Raw genomic sequence first — 13,238 nt, forward strand, 5'->3', positions numbered from 1 at the left:
CTAACCACCTCTTGTATTTACATGAAATGTTTTCCTCTATCTAACATGAAACTTTTGACCATGTGAAGATAGATAAAGCATTCAAACATATTACGTAGTTTAAACTATATTTTTTTTACTCTCATATAAATAAATAAAATAAATCAGTGGCGCTACATCCTCTTAGAGGTCAGATTTCTGAAACTGTTTCATGATCATATTTAAATATAATAGGCAAGTAGGTGATTAGCATCCAGTGCCTCAACACGTCGTCGACTTTTTTGGGTCTAAGACATGTCGGTTTCCTCGCGATATTTTCCTTCACCGTTCGAACAAATGTTTAATGCGCACGTAGAAAGAAAGTCCATTGGTGCACAGCCGGGGATCGAACCTACGACCTCAGATACGAGTGTCGCACGCTGAAACCATTAGGCCAACACTGCTCTTTAATATAAAACATACGTTAATATGAGTGCTTAAACGAAGTATCAAAAGTAAATAATAATAATAAGCGTAATTGATAAAACGTTTTAAATAACAGCGTATTAATGTATATATTGTCGGATTTCGTTCATTACAAGTAAATCAAAAAATTTTTTGTTTCTTTTTTTTTTGGACCTAATAAGTGGATTATAATTAGTGTAAACATTATTTTTGTAATTTCGTTCCAAACATGGACTAACGACAATAATACAATATAAGTAGTAGTATATTAAGCAAAACTTAGAATTACATTTCTAAACTAAATGATTCAGCCAATAAATATGTGATATATGATAAGTTTATTTAAAAAAAACATAAATATATAATTAATAAGATGGAATTCCAATTTCATTTCTCATTCACCGGGGTCTCCCCAAAGCCAACTTTATATATATATATATATATATATATATATATATATATATATATAAAGTATATATATATATATATATATATATTTATTTATTTATTTATCCTATTTACTTGGACAAGGTAAAACTTCACATGTTTTGAAAGGAGAAAAAAATCTTAATCTAGCCAGGCCATTTAGAAGCCAGTGTTACACTGATAACCTGTGGATAGAAGACTATAAGCGTTATAGGAGCCAAACTTGTAATTACTCATGTATGTCACACTTAAATTTAAGATTTATTATTATATTATAATTATTATATTGGTATCATACACATACAGTATGCTCATGAAAGCAGATGTAATGTAATCAACATTACAAGTACGTTTTAATAAATCACATAATATCAGTACATCTCTATTAATCGAAGCTTACAAACTGCAATTAGGGACCAAAACATTAATGACGTTGAATACTTTTTCGCTAAAAGGTTTTTTCGAAGTGCCCTGTATTGATACAAACGAGCACAGTCGTTGAATGTAACAGTAGTAATAAATCTCAGAAGTTTAGATTGTTGGCACTGTAACTTTGGGGCCCCATTTATAATAGAAAATCCGATACAATTACATAATTATTTTCATTGCATTAAATGTGACTTAAAATTAAACTAAAGCGAACTCGAATGAAGTTTAAAATAAAGCGGTTATATGAATACACAAAAACAATATTTTTGCGTATTTAAGAATTCCCTATAATTACGGCTGTGTAATGTGTATGAATATGCCGAAATAAGGGATATTATAAATATTATAAAAAAGAATTTTAGTATTAACAATATTCTTAAGCTATTATTATTATTACTATGTAAATAGAATTAACCCTAAATACTGGCAGCACTTCCCTGCTATAATGCAATACTTATTCGTTGAGCAGAGAACGCAACAGCTTTGCAGTCACCGTTACTATAAACCAGTCGCAAACTTAAATCTTTAATTAGCGCCTGTGCACTTTAACCCTACGGTCCAAAAGTCTCTGCTGCAAAGAAAAAAAAAATTTATTTAAACATTTAATAATATCTGAAAGTTAAGTCACCATAGCAATGATTTTCAAACAATCAGATGGAATTAATAATAAAGTTTGAGTTACAGTTTAACGAATAATTTTACAATAATACACAAATTGATTGATATTTTATAATGTAATTCCATGTTTTAGTTTAAAATAATTTAATTTAAAATGAGGGGCCCCCAGTTATTTTAATGCGGCCCTGTCTCTCTCCACAACGACATTCCAATAACAAACGATCGTCGGACGTTTCGTCAATCAACTGATAGTCTTTAACGTAAAAATAAATATTTATCGTGGGCATGTTGATTAAGTACATTGTTTGGGTATGAGTCGATTTTGATTGGAGATAATACTTTTATAATGTTATCTTAATTACATGGGTCACATTCAAGTAAATGTTAAATTATATTAATTTACCTTGATTGATATTATACGGATTTTCGTTCTTCTTTACTTAGTTAAATTGTTGTTGCAACTCAATGTGAGTTTACTTGTATCTCTGCGAATATTAACGTATTTCGGGCGATATTAGAGCGGCCAGTATCCTAAGCTTTTATATTCATTATTTTCCTTTAAGTTTATTTATTATTTACCTTTTGATTTAAGTATTTTTATTCTTGTCACAGAAATGGAAGCTGAAAAAACTAACAATCTGTCTTGGAATGATGGAAATATCATTTCCTATGAAATAAATAATATTAGCCACTCATAGCCAAAAATTGTTGTACACTGATTATTATCATACAATATTAAAATACCTATCTAAAATTATTGCTATTAATTGAAAGGTCAAACCAGTGATATTTTGTTGGATATTTTCCTTGTACATTCCATTGTGACTCAATTAAATTAATATGGTACATATATTAAAATACTGACATTCTGATCCCTACCACTATCGCTTGTCTTTATATTAGCGAAAAGTACAATGAAACATATTATGTGTAACGTTCATATAAACTTGTGTGCAACTGGGGTCCTAGACAAAAGTATTTTGCGACAGGCGTAACCAGTTTTATATTGATTTACAACTATGTTTGTCGATGATTTTACATATTAATCCATTTGAGATAGTATGTAACTTTACCTATTAAAAAGAACTAAGGAATCTTGGATGTGCACTATAACACTGACAGTGTTCTCTGTTCAAATTATGGCGCTTCTAAACGGGCCATGTTTTGCTGCAATTGATGGCTGCAACACATGGCCCGGCAACATTGCAAACAATGTCAGCCACACTATGCAATGTTGCAGTAATGTCCCGGCCATATAGCCAAACATGTTTTGTGTAGCCACTTATGGCCGATATGGCCCCGATGGGTTGCCGAACGATCGCTAGGCTATCGAATTCAACTGCAATATTGCACAGCCAGTTCTATTGTTGTTTCAGTCACTCTCTTTGTCATGGCATAGTGTATCCTTTTCTACGCGACATGAAGTTTGCTATGAGTGAAGTGTGCCTGTTGCTATATTCTGTGTTTTGCGATCAGCTGCATTTTGACAACTACGTAAAAATGGTTACTGGTCTAACAAGACAATTACTGATTTTATTGAAGAAATACATTTGCACCCCGAGTTGTGGGATATAAAAACCGGCTCATACAAAGATAGAAATTCTAAAAAAGATGCATGGAATGAAATCGCTGAAAAGTTTGGCATAACAAGTAACGAGGCTTACAAAAAATTCAGAAGCCTAAGAACTTACGCAAATAATGAGGAGAAAAAGAAGAAAAGTGGTAGTGCTGGCGGTAAAACAGTAAAGTGGTTTGCTTAAGATGCGATATCGTTTCTCTTTACTCAAAATACCACGAATATAGGATTACATAGTGAAAATGAAAACTTCTAACGTAAGTATCTTTAATAAAATATTTTAGTCATTATAAATGTACATATCTCTGTATTACGTATGTATCATATCGATTGATAAATTGAACTTCTTCCCTCGAAATCTTTTGCAACTTGTTTCTATTCTGTTACTCCTGACGGCATCTGAAAGGCTTAAAGATATACTAAAAATTTTATGCATTCACAGGCGACTGAAACTACATACTGACATCAGTGCTGACCCACGTGAAGTCGTAGAATCAGAAACAACCGACACTACACACACCGGAAGCCGTCGATACTACTCCAAAACCACGTACTAAAAGGCTCAAAATATTATACGCGATGCTGGCGAAAATAAAAACGAATATGCTGCTACTAGATACCTATTATTATTAAATTTAAAAAGTACATAATAGTTACTACCTATGCGTAACATATTTAATAAACCTATGTTAACTTACCTTGATGTATTATTTTAATCCTTCTATAATAGCTGTACACACCTCTTGTATAAAAGTTGAAATCTAACACTCTACTTGAAATCTAACATCTAACACGGAACAGGTACATAAAACTTTTAAATGAATCTCCTGTTGCCAAAAACCGTAGAGTTATCGCAAATCTCGTGATGGCGATGAAACAGGTATTGCTGTTCTCATGTTTGTATCATTTCTTTTTATTTTTGGTCCAATTTTGTTTAAGAGAAAGTCAAAGTCGCCTTTTGAAATTCTAGCCAAGTTCTTGAATAATTTATTATCAAGGCTTATTACTGCTAGACTCAAATTGTCTACACGCCTATTTAAATAAGGTCGAATCCTCAATCTCTTCTTTTTCTGTTCTTTTAAAATTAATATAAGCTGCTGCGACAAGTGTGATTTCATCAGCCATTGTTGCCGGTATGTGTGGCCCGTTTAGGAGTCTGCATCATGGGCCATACTATTGCTGACATATTGCAACACATGGCCCGGCCATAGATTGCTCGGCCATCATCTGCATTAAAACATTTTTGTGATGGCCGGACAATCAATTGCCAATAGTGCAGCCATCAATTGCAGAAAAACATGGCCCGTTTAGAAGCGCCATTAGAATAATATTTTGAAATAATACTCAAATGTAACGAGTAATAAATATATCTAGAAATGTTCGACCATATTACCAGTGAAATGTTTTTATTCGAATAGAAATCATTGTAGCAAGAACTTCGAGATGTGCGGCCAATTTAGCGATGGTGGCTTCGGAAATAGCAATCATTATTTAATGTCAATGTTTAACTAAGTTTTCCCTCGCAAATCGACCGGTAATGATCAGATTGCGTCCTTTTCGACTTCAAAATAAGAAATACTTTTTTAATATTACAGACTATTATTGACAGGAAAATATATGTTAGGCGACTATTTACTGCCATTAGTTAGCACTTAATGTTAGTTTTTTCGAGAAATTGAAGCCAAGTGTTACGCATTGTTTGTTAGTTATCAACTGTTTTCTGATTGATTCCCGGCGAAACAATATGATTCGAAAATTCATAATGAACAAAAATGTTTGAAAAATATTAAATAGATTAGTTGAATAATTATGGCAAAATATATGAATTTCCTGCAAACATATATGAGTCATCATCGTCGATATGCTTGATGTTTAGTGATACCGTCGCCCATGGACACTCAAATGCAGTGTCGGCCTTTTAAGAAACCTTTAAAAATACAATTGTTTTGATGAGATTTTTAACTCCACCAATTACACGAATTTTGCCTTAAAAAAAAAGAATACTCATTTAAACACGTCATTTAGCTCAATTTCGATGTAGCTCTCTCGATATCCTAGGGTTACTAATTTGGGATCACGTTATACAAAAACACAATATTGAAACCGGAGTGCTGTCGGTACAGGGCACAGGAGGGTGAGAATGTAATACGAAATACAAAACGATGGTCTGTTATGCTTTTACTTTGAGTCGTGTCATAGTCAAGCGATACATCATCATAATATGATATCCTTCTGTCCAATCACAATCAAACGAACAGTTTCAGTCTTTCAACTATAGTTTTTATTTATAGCATAGGCAAATAATTCATTATCGTCATCGATTCAAATCATTTGCCTAGTTGATCAACTGGCTGAATATCTTTCAGGCCGCTAGTTAAACGGCGCTGTTTAGTTAAAAGACTAGGAGGTTAATTGAACGGCTAATTAAACTAGTTGGCTGCGAAATAAATACAACCTACGAGTGAAATATTAATAACATATATTAAGTTATAACTAAGAAAATATCTGTACTGTTTTCCAATATTTCGAATAAAGTTCAAAACGAACATAACACCAAAATACGAATGCGACCCAAACTTTTCTAGTTGTTTATAAAGATTTTTATTTATCATTTATTCGAACTTTTCTACTAAAACTTGGAATCTTCAAATACCTATTACCTGAGAGCTCCAGACTAGCGTCAAGAGACAGCTATGTTTTATGGATACATTACTTTGATTATAATCTACTTTAAAAGAAGTAAGGTTGAGCTTAGAGATATTTTCATCGCAATCTTTGCCCTTACTCGGTTCTAATGTTAGACAAATGGGATATTTTGCTTTATTAGACACCGGTTGATGTCTGCGGCCTTTTGCCGTATATAATATTATTTGCAATGGCATATTTGTAACAACGAAACCCGTTTTAGAGTTAATGGAGAATGGCAATTTAAATTAGCTAACTTAAATTATATACAACAAAATAATTTTACTAAACAAAAGTCAGAATGGAATACATAATATTTACAGAAAGGTACAAATATTTACGAAGGAAAAAAGTCACTTTCTCACCATTTCAAAGCTGTGTTTGAAATGGTGAGAAAGTGAGAGGAAACATGTAAGGTGTGCTCATGGTGCAATTAGCACTATGGATATGCTTAACACTGAGTTTTAGCATATTCTGCGAGTCAAGTCAGGGCTAAATTCTGGTCATAGTATGTCTGGGCTGCGAGATACAAAACTCGGTTTTTTATATTTTGCATAGCTGGTGTTTATGTGAGGAACGTGAAGTAGAGCTTTATTGCAAAAAACTTCCTCATGTTTAATGACTAAATTACTAAACTATCCTGATACATTCCAAAAACCCCATTATTTTCCTTAATTATTTTGCGAAAACCGATTTGGTAATTATTCAAATCATTCTTCAAAAAATCCTTAATGTTATTTATCCGTATGAGCTATGATGACTTATATATACTAATATTATAAAGAGGAAAGATTTGTATGTTAGTATGAAGTATTGTAACGAAATAGTTCAAAAAGTACTGGACCGATTTTGAATCCTACAAATTACCGATTAATATAGGCTATTTTAATATCGAGCGAGGATCATATACTAATATATATAATGTTTCCAGGGCGCAAAAAAATCCTATAAAATATCTTTCATCGCATGCGATGCGAAAACTATTGATGATAGAAAAAAATGTTCCTCAATAAAACCATCAAGCATTGATGAAATGAAAAACCTAACAGAGGATATAATAGCTGTAATATGTTCTAATAATAATTGACGTATATGTGTGTAAAATTTGTAAGGTCATATTTCCTTGTATAATTTTATACATGGGTTCTCGTAGTTTCAGTAGTCACAAATAAATAAAATGGCCAAATTGAAAAACTTCTAATATTCTCTATAACCAAAGTTAATATTATAGTATTTCTTCAAATATGTTTATAGTCTTGAAAATAATATAACCTGCAATATACAATAATAATAAAAATATACATAATATTATCTTTAGTTCATTTACTAGGGTGTCAAATGCCTATATATATATATATATATGAGTTGGAACATATGATTGGTATAGGCGTCATGAGAGTCGATTTTTGAAATAGCTGTATTGTTTTATTTTTATAATTTTGTACAGTATTCATATATTTAATTATGTTTTATTAAAAATTGTTATCAACACTTCGCTACTAAAATGCTTTTACTTTGTAAACTCGTAATAAACCCAAAACAGATTTCAATCAACAGCAGGTGCGACGCAATTAAAAGGAGTTATATTTAACGGCTTACCCCACCTTAGTTTATAGTATTATAAAGAAAGTTAGCTGTAAAACGTAAATCTATACGAGCATGTGTGCCGAGACATAAAGGAGAAAATTAAGGCTGTTTCAGAGAGCGATTTATCTGACTGATAGCCAGCCTTAGCTTTGAAAGGAATATTGAAACGTATCGATTCTCAAATCTGCATATTTATTATACGTTTGAGTCCCTTTTATTTATAACACGAGTTAATGTTAGTGAAAAATATTGCTATGATATATTATTGAATAAAATGTTATATTTGTCAAGTGTAAATCTTTATAAGAATTATTGTAAATTAATTTATATACTTTACAAGGCGTGCTTTTCAACCATGTTTGAGTCTCAAAGTATTTTTTTTATACATATAACTTTGCATATCTTAGATTCATAAATTAAGTGTATAAAGCACAGAAGCGCAGATGGTTTATAAAGACAAATGATCTACAGCATATACTTCATATGTCAAAGACCAACAATAACAAAGTATGGAATTAACATATTATGTATTGCAATATACGATTCTAATTTTAAATGTACTTCTGTATTTCGATAATTCTATCAAACACATCTAAGATCGTCTGTGGATCACCAAACCAATTTTAAACCCATAGATTATATCAAAATGCTCTCATAGCAAAACAATTGTTGGATGAGACTACTTAAATATATTGACCCCAATTAATCCATTTTCTTCTCGAGAAAAATTACCTTGCATCACGTTTGCCTAAACAAAACAATAAGGCGCTTTATTTTTCATACCCCTCATCTCACAGAGCAATAAAAGCGCGGAATTAAAATATATACTACCTTTTTACTATCACGAGCGATAAAAGTAAAAAGAGTGTAAACTGTACGTTTCACCTCAGTATATTCGATCATTTAGATTTGCCCATCAAACCTGTGAGCACTCAAAAATCCATTTGAAAAATACACTTTATACCGTTTTATAAGAGGATTGGTCTTTACGATATTCCACCAGTAGACCCTCATTAAAAGTAAGGAATTACGACGGGGTTATTCTAATACCAAGTTAACGGTAATATTCTATGATATTACCTATATAGTAGTTGTCCCGAAGCTTTGTGGTTACTTGTAATGGCAAGTCATAACTGTTTATCGGTATAATAATAATTACTGGTAAAGTCTTGAAGATCAACAAACGTTTAATCTCAGCGATTTGCATTTAATGCATAGTGTTATCTGATTTTAAGATGGAATTATTTTAATATATATTATATGAATTGTTCGAAATAAATCGAAATGATATTTGGTTTATAAAACTCACATTGTCATTGTAAGTTGTTCGAATGACTTTATATTATAATTGTTTGTTTATATATTTGACATTTAACGAGCACAGCTGCAATTCAAATTTGCGATTATTTTCGTTATGTAATATGTATATAATCAAAAAAATATAGTACTTTTTCGTAAACCTATTAATCGCATTATAGTATTTATAGCTGTATTACTGAGAGAGTGGATGATCTCATCTTGGAGGGGTTGGAAGATGACGTCACTCCCTAGCCCCAACCCCACGCATTACGAAACTAAGTTAGCAGGTCATCGGAATATACGCATTATATTCACTGTTGCATATAACCCTTTTGAGGTCTTCACAGAATTATGACTCAGTCAAAAATCGGTTGCTACTTGGGTTGAAACCTCGAAGTTCAAACTGATAGTCAAAGTTTCATAAATAAAGTAAAGGTATGGATACCAACACACTTCTGAAATACTCTACACTCATTTTATAAACATCAGTAAGTATAGTAAATAATTATTGCTACCACGGGAATCGAATCAAGAATTTTACGACGTTAACAATGAAAGGACGGACGCGGCGTTCAATGCTTGGAGAATTACGAAACTGATTTTCAAAATGATATATATGCCTTGTTAAAATTATGAGTAGTGATAATATGGCCCGAAAATCGTTTAAAGGAAATTTAAAAAAGTCTTTAGCAAAATGTACTAGATGCTGGTTTGCTATCTTTAGAAAGTCTTTCATAAGCATACCTTAAGTCGCATATAAATTGAATAAATAAATTTTGATATGATTTGATTTGTGTCTATACGCAGTACATTCGCACGTATAAATAAATATTGTTAATAGTAAATAAAAATATAATATAGCGCAGACAAAACACAGTTTTTATCACTTTTCAATGGTCTATGTTTTTATCAGAAACATAATTCTGATCCTATCAAAGAAATCATTCTTTATTTGAAATACGTGTAACGTTTATCTATCAATCTATTTTAAAATTCGAATACATCAAAGTTACATAAACATTAATTTCCTTTATGCGTATTTTAATACACCTGCCCCATACATTTCCTGTTTTTGCGAAACATTGAATCGACGTTTCAATCGGATGTCGGTCAGGTAAATTTACTTTGATTTTTTGTGAACTGGTTTTAGATATCAATAATGACTTAATGATGTTAATGTAAATCAGTTTTTTATGAAAACAAAGACAAATCTATTATAGAATATTAAAGAATTCATTTTTAAGTGAAAACCATGTTGACTATGATTTTTCTTCCATTGCAAATTTGTCGAAATTGATTCTGATCTAATAAAGTCTTCCCATAGAATAGGTTGACTACAGAGTATTATATATATATTTCAAAATTTCCTAATTTACATCATAAAGAACGAAAACCAACTCGTGATTTAATCAAAATTGTTCCAAGATATTAACTCTTAATCGAAATTCATTAAAATCGCTACAGCTGAAGAATCAAGCAACTCTTAATGTTTAGTATGTACTCGTATAAACGAAAGACAAACAACATAGGTAATTTTTAATAACTTATACCAGTTAAAATAAACGCGAACATAGCAGTGATATGTATTCGCCCAGCGGTAGTGATACGGGTATATAAAGGTGCAATTACACAGATTAAAGGCTGTTTGAAAGAAGCCATAGATGTGAGATAACCAATTGGTAGCCACCAGCACCGCAGTGAATGGCTGTGCGCCCTTTCAGCTAAACGTTGGATACAGATAAAAAATGTGTTTATTAAAATCTTCTATTAAGGAACATTTTTAGTTCAGAATCCCTTAGCCATGACAACCATTCGATTCTCAATAAATTCTCATTCAACTTTAATAAATCTTTGAATTTTGTTAAACGACCCTTATAGTTTGGAGTTATAGAGGTTCTTTCTCTACATACAATCGCTAATTTGTTTGATATTTTTAAAATGAAGTTAATTACGCGCTACTCAACTAATATTTCTAGGCGAATTCTTATCTATCTTCCTTTAAATCTCTACTGCATAATCAATACCTGTCCACATCCTATCCCTAATCGGACTAACTAATCTAACCAAATGATTGTGATCATGTGTCCTTTTTTATAGTAATTTTCATAAACTGCATATGTTTAAATTGGTTTGTTTTGTTCCATTCTTAACGTCTAAGTAATTAACTAAATATCTTATGTAGCTGTGCCCTTCTTGCGCTCATTTTATTAACGTTACAATATTCTTTTCTTGATTTAAAACAGAACAGGGCGCTACAACCTTATATATCTGCGTGTCAGATTTCTCTATCTGTTTTGTGATCATTTCTCTAATGATGATCATGATGATCATCACGTGATCATTTTTCTAATATGCATGTAGATGATCAGCCATCTGAGCCTAACACACGCCGATCCACTCTATGCCGAAAAAGCCATGTCGGTTTTGTCTTCACTATTTTTTGTTTTAACCGTACGAGTGTATGTTACAATTACCACAGAGACAGAAAGTCCATGGGTGACAGGCATCGAACCTACGACATCAAATATGAGAGACACGATTTTGTGTCTACGTATGTTATATGAAGCAACGATGTTTGTTCGTATGACGAAAACATTTGCTTATTTTACAAAAAAAAAGTCATTAGTAAGGCTAGATTTACCAATCTAAAGTTTCTAAATTTAATTTCGATAATAGCGTATGAAAGTTTTCTCTACTGTTGGATCCGCAAGGAAGTAATTTCGCAGATACCCTGTCTGGTCTTCGGAAGCCAATTTCCTACGTCTGCACTTGAGAACTTTTGATTCACAAAATACTCGCATGGGATTTTGCTTGTTCTCATGCAAATATTGGCTCTGGCCATGCATTTTGCAAATCCACCGACTTTCATATTGCAGGGGAGCTGCTTACATTTGTAATCACCGACCAAATTAACCCTTGAAATTTTTTCTCAGATTATTCTGACTATAATATATATATGATATTTTTCTTTATTATATCTTTATGTTTATCCTTCGGAGATATTACGTACAAGAGCAATCAAACCCTCAAGATTGAGTTAGACAAATACGAAAAACCTTATTAGATACTCCTATATCTATGTATGTATTTGTATGAAACATCTAAGTCTTGCACGGTATATTTAACGCATATTTAAGGTAGTGTAGCTGATAAAATGAATTAAAATGGCACGAACTACTAATAATTAAACAATAAATATATAATCCATTTCAAACAGATGTCTTCTCAATAATATACTTAAGCTTTTACATGGCAAGATAGCCGTGAAAGTCCTGTGAACATACAGTTGCTTAAAGCTTTGTCCCACGCATCACACGTACGAAACTTGGAAAAGTTTAAGTAAGGATTTGAGTCTAACAAACACTTGAGTGAACTTGTTAGAGAAGTAAAAAGCTCGTTGAAGATGTTAAGTACGGACCTTTGCGTCACTCGATTTAATTTACATCGCTCGATTGTTTTCAAGTTCGACGAACTAAGTTTTAGCGATTTCGCTTTCGTCAAAGGACTTTTTATGTGACCAAAAATGTGCTTCATTAGTTCAGATATTTAATATGGATTATTAAGGAGAATTATCAAGACGAAATATAAACTTTAGTCTTTTATGTTGAAAGTATATATTTTCCATATTACGCACACAATTTTTTGTGAGTTGTTATTGTTTTTTTTTTCTTATGTAAAAGGTGTCTCAAAGGAAAGTTTATATTTACTTGCTTGATAAAAAAAACTAAGCTCAGTATCGAAAAAGTGTTTATTAATTATTTTAGGATTCTTTTTCAATAATAACCCTCGCGTACGCGACACTCATTTATTCGAACAATAATATTACTTATGACGGCTCAGCAGGTGGACTCAGTGATGGCTGCCATTTCGTCACAACTGCGCCAGAGAACTTGGCTTATTGACGTAGATTTTAGATTTAAGATAACCCCATAAGAAAAAATCCATAGGGGTTAAATCAGGACTGCGTGGAGGCCAATTTATGTCACCTCTCCTGGAGATCAATTTGCCTGAGAAAATTTCACGAACTCGTAACAGAGACGTATTGGACCTGTGTGACGTTGCTACGTCCTGCTGGAACCATGGTCTTTAGTTATAGCCAGTACAGTTTTGAAGTTCAGGCCCTGAATTGACTATAACTGGGCACCCCCTTTCGTCTTCAAAAAAGTCAGGGTCAATAAATCCGCGCGCTGACATC

The 13,238-nt window shown here is 32.1% G+C and overlaps 1 long non-coding RNA gene across 1 annotated transcript; it reads right to left on the minus strand.

Moving 5' to 3' along the window:
- Positions 1 to 3,722: 3,722 nt before the first annotated feature.
- Positions 3,723 to 4,495, minus strand: LOC123689784. Its single transcript, XR_006750673.1, has 2 exons — positions 4,171 to 4,495; positions 3,723 to 3,871 (listed from the first exon to the last, which is right to left on the minus strand). It is a non-coding gene; the product is annotated as an uncharacterized LOC123689784 (long non-coding RNA).
- Between the last annotated feature and the right edge of the window lie 8,743 nt (positions 4,496 to 13,238).

Source organism: Pieris rapae, chromosome 15 (assembly GCF_905147795.1).
Source record: "Pieris rapae chromosome 15, ilPieRapa1.1, whole genome shotgun sequence".
Taxonomy (NCBI): domain Eukaryota; kingdom Metazoa; phylum Arthropoda; class Insecta; order Lepidoptera; family Pieridae; genus Pieris; species Pieris rapae.